Below are 8,347 nucleotides of genomic sequence, written 5' to 3'. Positions count from 1 at the left end.
TACAACTATTTTTGTTACGGTACTGAACATTTATTTATTGTGAATTTGAGTTAGGCCTATTCTTTTCAACATTATAATAATAATAATAATATATGAGATGTTGTAAAGCAGAGTGCTTATTCATCTTTCAATCACGTACAGTAAACAACTAATAAAGATAATAACAATATTAAGATTAACAGAGGTATCAACAGTGATACACACGCAAAAGTAAACAGCTATATAAGGTAAAAAGACACACAAAAACAATACCAAAATTTTTGTTATTGTACTAAAGCAATATTGGTATGCATCAATTAGGCAGTGACTACTGGAATGCCTAATGCTAACAGTGTAATTGAACACTAGTGTTGGTACAGTAATAACAGTAGGCTACACAATCACAACAATAAATAGTACACTAGGCCTACAGTATTAGATATTGGCAACAACAGTATAAATAGAAGGTAACGTTAAAAATTTTGCAAACAAACTTACTGTGGTAAGCTTACACAAAACACAACATAAGAATTAGAAACATTGTGGGGTGTACACAATATCCCGGTTTTGGAAAAATTTATCTAACGAAGCTTTGAACGAATTTACACTTGGCGAAGTAACCACATGTTCAGGGAGACTGTTCCACCCATTGATCACACGACAAGTAAAAAAGTTACTAAATTTTCTGGTCTTGGGCCTTGGCTTTTCCAGCTTAAGGCTGTGTCCTCTTGTAGCAATGTTTTTCAGGTCCAGTGTGAATAGATTGTTGACATTGACATCATACAAGCCATGCATGTATTTAAATGTTTCGATGAGGTCACCTCGGAGTTTTCTGTGTTCTATAGTGGGCAGACCAAGTTTTTTCAGCCTTTCTGGATAGGTTAGTTTTCGAAATCCAAACACAAGTTTTGTGGCTCTTCGTTGAACTGCTTCTACTTTTACAGTTTGATGTTTGAAATTTGGCCACCAGATGATGTTGTTGTATTCCAATATTGTTCTGACTAGCGTTTTGTATAGAAGGAGAAACATATTTACATCAAGAAAAGTGAAGGTTCTTTTTATGACACCAACGATACGATTTGCCTTAGATACCATCTTGTCAATGTGAGATGAGAAGGATAGATTGTTATCGAATATCACTCCAAGGTCCTTTTCCTCACTCACACTTTTTAAAACAACTTTTTCTCCGCTTTCTGTAACCATATTATACTGTGATTTCATGTGTTGATGTTCTTTTCCAACTCTGAGGAAGCAGCACTTGTCGGGATGAAACTTTAGTTTCCATACTTTTGACCATTTTGTCAGAAGATCCAAGTCAGTTTGTAAGGCTTCCAAATCAGTATGGTCTCGAATTCTCTTATACATCTTAGTGTCATCAGCAAACAGTTTAACCGAACTTTTCAAACCAAGAGGCAAATCATTAATATAGATTATGAACAGCAATGGGCCCAAGACGCTGCCCTGAGGGACTCCACTTGTCACATTAGACCAGTCAGAAAACTCATTGTGAATTGTTACTCTGTGTCTACGATTTTGTAGAAAAGAGTCGAGCCATTTCAGAACATTGTCATGGAGTTTGAAAGCTTTCAGTTTTAACATCAATCTTTTGTGGGGAACCGTATCAAAGGCCTTCATAATATCCATAAAAATCACATCAGTGCAGCCACCTTCATCCATAGCTTTCACCCAGTTGGCAACAGACTCCAGGTGCTGTGTCAAGCAAGACCTCCTCCGCATGAAACCATGTTGATTCTCTGATATTAAGGAATTTTTTGCCAAGTGTTCAGTCATTCTTTCTCTCAATGATAAATGATTCTTTCTCTCAATTATGTTCAAATGATAAAGGCTAAGCAGAGTTTATTGCTAAGAATCAAGTTACCGTAGTTGTACACCAAACTGTAAGCACTAAGCAGGCATGATGATTCTCCTCAGCCACAGTCTACAACTCACACAGCAAAAAGTTTAGTTCAAAAGTCAAAACTAACCTTAATGGCTAGCCTATACACTCATACATCTAGTCAGTTTTGGAAATTTTGGTTAAACACACACTGAACCTTGCTAGCTAGACGCTTTACCGTAAAGGCAATTTTGAACCACAATCTTTGCTGTGAGCCCATATAGGCAGGCCTACCAAGCTCTTGTTTTTGTATATAGTTAAATTCCATATATGTACGTTAGGGTGGCTCTTATTTGGCAAAAAATGAAAAAAATTTGAATTTTGTGCGGGACACCCGTTTAAAAGGTGAGGTTGTCAGAAAAAATAACTCCTGCAAAAAATTTTTGAATTTGAAATTGATTTAGAGGTGGCCCTCCCCCCCAAAAGTTTTGCGCCCTTCTCCAAAATACCAAATCTGCATATCTCAAAAACTGCTTGAGCTAGAGATACGGTTTTTGTGTCAAAAGATGCAGAAAGCATGATTTCCTATCTGCTTTCTGAACAGTGATTGCGTCTATCTTGAATAGAAAAGCAGTTATTTAGAAAAAACCTGTTTTCGGTATTCTAGCACAAAACAGTGCTAAACAAGTATTGTGGCCCAAGCTATTCAATAAACAAAGTTCATAAGCTAACCTGTAAAACTGGTAAAGCAATAAACGAAATAAGTATTCCTAAACTTTTATGCATTCATGCATAGCTAAAATGCCGTTTTTTGTCATATTCCTTGGAGAAACTCCTGAGCGTGGAATCCGCTTTCAAGCTTCTGAGGTGCTATGCATCGCACTTGTTGGATGGCGAAGGCGATTTATGCAAAAAGCTTAGTCTGCATTTATGGTATCTGTCCTAAGAAATGTGGACAAGCCTTGTTTGACTCTCGATTGTCTGTGGAAAGTAAAAAGCTAATGGTGGCAACCATGTTAGATGAAACAGGAGAACGTCCACCAAGGAGACCAAGCATCAAAGTAGATGCGTTTCTTAGCAATAAGGGTCTAGAACAGTATTGCACCTCTAATTCAAAATGGCTTGGGGTGAAGATGAAGCAATAATTATTATACTTTCAAAGGATCCTGCTCATTGGACTGAAGATGGTGCATTTATTCAAGCTTTACACATGGCGAAGGGACTTTCAGTAGTCAATGACAGAGCAGAGAGAGGAGTTGCTCTAAGTCTAATCCAGGATTTTAACAAAATCTTAACTGAAGATGAGTACCAACTTCAGTTTCTTTTGCAAGTTGTTACTGTACACAGGAAACTGCTTCCGAATTCCAAGAACAATATTGTCGATTCTTCTTCGTTTAAACCTTCTTTGTTACTCCAGGGGTCAAGGGCTCTGTCTTTTACCCCCCTTGGGCAGTGGCGATGCGGTTTAGATGCTTGAACAGGTGTCGAGCAGCAATCCTTTGATTCGTCCATTGATTCGTCATCCAGTTCAAGCAGACCACGCACACCATTTGGCGAAGTTACAGATAGTGTGGTCTGTAGTTTGTTCGTCTTTGCCACACTCACAGATTGCGAATGGAGCCATCCCCCATTTGTGCATGTTGGAGCGGAATAGTCTTACTCCAGTAGCCCAGTACTCAGGCGGTTGAGCCGCACCAGGCTTTCCTTGGCGAATTATGCATTCCGGTTGGATGGGGGCTGGTGTCGGAGATACAACTTTAGAGTCTTGAGGAGTTTTTCTTCCACTCTGAGCTCCACTTGTTGTCCTCCCAGGTAGCCGCGCTGATGGATTGGTCTTCAGCGGTTTTCATCAGGAGTTGTGCGTCACATACAAATGGGTGTCTCGATTTCAGTTGCCGAGGATGCTCGATTGCTCGCTCACAGACTCGTAGAGACTTGAGTGGAGCAAGTGGTTGGGGTTCGTAGTGCGGCGAGAAAGAGACAGGACGGCTTCTTCGTGACGAAACTCAGCTGGTTGGTTGCCTGCAAGGACAGGGAAATTGTCCGATGGTGTAGGTCGCAGGCATCCTGCCATGACACGCAAGGCAATATATAAAATATTGTCGATAATATCGCTTCTTGCAGTACTGACCAGAATTACATTTTGAAATGAATATCGTTACCAGTGTTCCCTCTAAGGTGCAAAAATTAAGACAAAAAAACGAAATTTTGTAGACGGTTTCGTGGTCACAAAAAAGGTTGTAAAAATCAAGATTTGGTCAAATGCGTTTTTTCTAAATAACTACTTTTCTACTCAAGATAGATGCATTCAATGTTCAGAAAGCAGATAGAAAACCATGCTTTCTGCATCTTTTAACACAAAAACCGTATCTCTAGTTCAAGTGGTTTTCGAGATACGCAGATTTGGTATTTCGAGGGAGGGCACAGAACTTTAGGGGGAGAGGGCCACCTCTAAATCAACTTCAAATTTAAAAAAAATTTGCAAGAGTTATTTTTTCTGACAACCTCACCATTTGAAAGGGTGTCCCAAGCAAAATTCAAAAACTCAATTTTAAGAGCCACCCTAATATACGTATATATTAACGGGTGCAACCTAGTTCGTACCCTGAACAGTTTGGACCCTCAGTTCGTACCCTGAAAAGATCGAGAGAAAAAATTAAAAAAAGCCGAAGTCGCTGATCGCAGTTTAATAGCACAAAGCCGAAGTCGCTGATCGGAGTTTCCGCAAACAAACTCGAGGGCTAGGGTTAGCGGAAACCGCGGAACTGCGGAAAAATATTTGCGGAAACTGCGATCAGCGAGGGTTAGAGCAGAGCATAGATTACTCGATGATTAGAGTTAGGGTTAGCCGAAACTGCGGTTAGCAAAACTGCTGAAAAATGTTTGCGGAAACTGCGATCAGCGAGGGTTAGGGTTAGAGCATAGATTGCTCTATAGTTAGGGTAAAGGTTAGCGGAAACTGCGGAAAAATGTTTGCGGAAACTGCGATAAGCGAGGGTTAAGGTTAGAGCATAGATTGCTCTATAGTTAGGGTTAGGGTAAAGGTTAGCGGAAACTGCGGAAACATGTTTTCGGAAACTGCGATCAGCGAGGGTTAGGGTTAGAGCATAGATTAATCTATGGTTAGAGTTAGGGTAAAGGTTAGCGGAAACTGCGGTTAGCGGAATCTACGGAAAATGTTTGCGGAAACTGCGATCAGCGAGGGTTAGGGTTAGAGCATAGATTAGCCTATGGTTAAGGTTAGCGAAAACTGCAATCAGCGACTTCGGCTTTGTGCTATCTTTCTCTCGATCTTTTCAGGGGGAAAATTTTAAAATGTTTGCGGAAACTGCGATCAGCGACTTCCGCTTTTTTTAATTTTTTCTTTCGATCTTTTTAGGGTACGAACTGAGGGTCCGAACTGTTCAGGGTACGAACCAGGTTGCATCCTATATTAACTACCATACCAACATAAGCATGTATATTGTATAATTATATATATATACGTGTTACTATTTGTAGCTTTCTGAGGCTTCTGTGTAATGATTTAAAATGGTACTAAAAGCACACGCAGGTTTTTTTTAACCGCTTTACTACATATTATATTTTCTGGACCTGGGTTTTTTTTGCCTCATCTGGGGTTTTTTTAGCACACAATCTAAGTTTATTGAAAATTTGTCGCTGGCATCCTTGGTCAATTTGTCAAATGTCAATTGTCAAGTCAAAGGCTGGTTATTGCGCTTCTGTAGTCGGAGCTATTCAATTCATTAGGTATTAGCATTTTTTGATGCTATAAAGGCTTGTAGGCTAAGGAAAAGTTTTGCACTACTTTAGTCAGATTGAGAGATGTGAAGCCTAGTCTGGAATTTGTTCAGTGTTAAAAATAATAGGCTATCGAAAAAATGCCTATTTCTGCTGAATCAATATTTATTCTGGTCTTATTGTGGCCATGCTAACTACTGATATATATACCGTATAGCCTACTACATAATTTTTCATTCACGCACGTTTTAAACCTTTCAAGGTTTTGCCACTTTTTCCAGTACATTAACGTGCTGGTAGGTCTATATCGATTTTTGTGGTTAGTATCTTTTTTGTCCCGGACGCGTTAATGACAAAAAATAAAATGATCGATGATTGATTGATTGAAATAGGTCTCATTTTTGACCATCACAACATCAACTATGTAAGGACGTTAGCTATTTGTGTTTGATCAAGTTGCGACATAGGGTACGGTACCTTTGCAACAACTGTTTGTAACTGTTACAGACGAAATCGGTTACTAGTATACTGCTTAAACGTATCAATCGTTTATTTGAATCAAAACCTGATATCCCAAACCAAATCCAATCTGTTGTTAAGTAAAACATCGGTTAAGCGCATATAGTCAATCTGGGTAATGCGCAGCGCAGGAGAAAAAGCGATAATGAGCAGCGGTCCGCTTTATAAGAAACAAACAAAGAAATTTGATGTTTAAAAGTTGGTTATTTACAGCTAAACTACCCAGCTGTTCAGTGGAAACCAAGTCAAAAGAAGGATTGGACGGTATCCAGCTTAAAATCTTTCTTTTCATACGTCACCTATTTTCTCTTAGTTTTCACTTTGAAAGTCGGATTTCTAATTTCGTTGCTGCAAAGAAGAGAGCGCTTGTATCAAAACGGCTCCAACGTGTAGCGATCATGCACACACAAGTCTTTATTTAAACTAAAAGATGATAGAGAAGTAATTTTGTTTAAGAAAATGGAAAACTACGCATTTGCCGCAACAGCAAGTCACGCGATAAATGCGTGGTGACCTGTTTTGAAATTAGGAGCTAGACAGCGATACAAAATGGCCGCTCGGTCTGCTGTGTTTGTGTATAGTCATTTTTGACGTTGCTTCAACGTTTGCTGACGTTGAATCAATGTAAAAAACGAGTGATTTGCTGTCCGGTGCAGCAAAAGCGGGCTTAACTGAGAATCTCGGCTTGGACAGTTACAGCTCAGAATTAAAAGTTTACTGGTGTTATTAAGGTGTCAAAGTTTTAGACAACAATAATTATAGCAAAAATTAGTTGTAAATCAACCGGAAACAGTGATGCCGGCGGCTCCACGGTGGGTGCAGCTTAATGCGAAGTAAAGCGATACAATTCGCTTTCCCACTCCGGAGGATAAAAATGTGAAAGAAAACAAAAACAGTTTAGTATGGTATTCAGCGTTAAGACAAACTACGAATCACGGAAGGTACAACTTCATATTTTCCAGACTATCTAAATCTTCCTACAGTATCACATTGTTTGTGCACGTTCACTGCTCAAGCATTAGCAAGGAAAACAAATTATTTCCTTTGTTTCGAGCATTTAATGAGAATGTCCCCACTGATTGATGACCCCTGTTGATAATTTGTGCCATAAACACTTAAACAGCCATAATTTTTATCTGCTATTTTGATAATGATATGATAATTTGTGCCATAAACAGAGTTTTTTAGGCAACTGACTGGTTTGTTTTGTTGCTAAAGCAGCTACGTAAAGCCCATTGTGTTATAATTTGTGAACGCCGCTTCGTTTAGTCATTTATTTGTGCGTCAGCAAAATCTTACATTTTGTCGACTCTGTGTTTCTTGACGTTTAATCAACGTAGTTAGAAGTGTGCGCCGGCAAAGGCAGCCTGTACCTTTTTGTGCATGAGGAATTATTTCTCGTTTCGTACTATAAATGACGTCTGTGCTTGTCATGTAAAGCTTGAACTGTAGTGTACTCAACATTGATAAATTTCCCTTTTCCGATTTTGCCTGGTGGTACATACAAAGCTGTTATAATGCAGCCTAACTGCGCATTCGATTGCGCGGTGCGCTTTAGCTCAACGCGCACTGCGCATTCGTAATTAACCGATTATTGCGCAAGAAATGCCGAAAATTCGCTCGAGAACAAACAAAAAGCGCACTTGACCTACTTCTTAGTACAATTGATCTACAAGTAGCAAGGCACTTAAAAAGTTAAAACTGGCTTGTCTAAGGTGTAATTTGACCAAATGAGAGCAAAGTTTGTTAAAAATGGCTGCGCATTACCCTGATTGACTATACCGCTTTAAAGAATAAGTCGGATAAAAGCATCAGGATTTGCTTCTAGTTTGCATACTTCATTCATTTAATCGTATAATTATACCCGTTAGCGAAAAGAGAATGTCTCTTTTTTGCTTCGCATTATTGTCTGCAATGTTTAAAGACGAAATGAAGCAAAGGTGAGACAGACGCATGCGCTCAAAACAAAGACAAGTGTCTGTAATCCCAGGCCATAATCTTATGTGCTAGACATCGCACTACAAAGAACCAATTTTCGCACAGCTGGGCTTCATTAAAACAAAAGAGCACACAAAAGGAATAATCACACTAAAGAAGTTTAAATGCTTTTGATGTCATTCGTCGGCTACTGGCCTTCCAAGGAATGGACATGGACAAATTATCTCGGCTTAAGAGGAAAGTGTTGGAAAGCATGTCCAAAAGTTTTTACTAGAAAACTTTGGAGAATTTTTTTTAAATTGCTGAAAAAAAGTAGCATACTGTTGTGAAATG

The sequence above is a fragment of the Aplidium turbinatum genome, chromosome 3, assembly GCF_918807975.1.
Source record: "Aplidium turbinatum chromosome 3, kaAplTurb1.1, whole genome shotgun sequence".
Classification (NCBI taxonomy): Eukaryota; Metazoa; Chordata; class Ascidiacea; order Aplousobranchia; family Polyclinidae; genus Aplidium; species Aplidium turbinatum.
The sequence above is the reverse complement of the archived record's forward strand: the minus strand, read 5'-3'. Positions refer to the sequence as shown.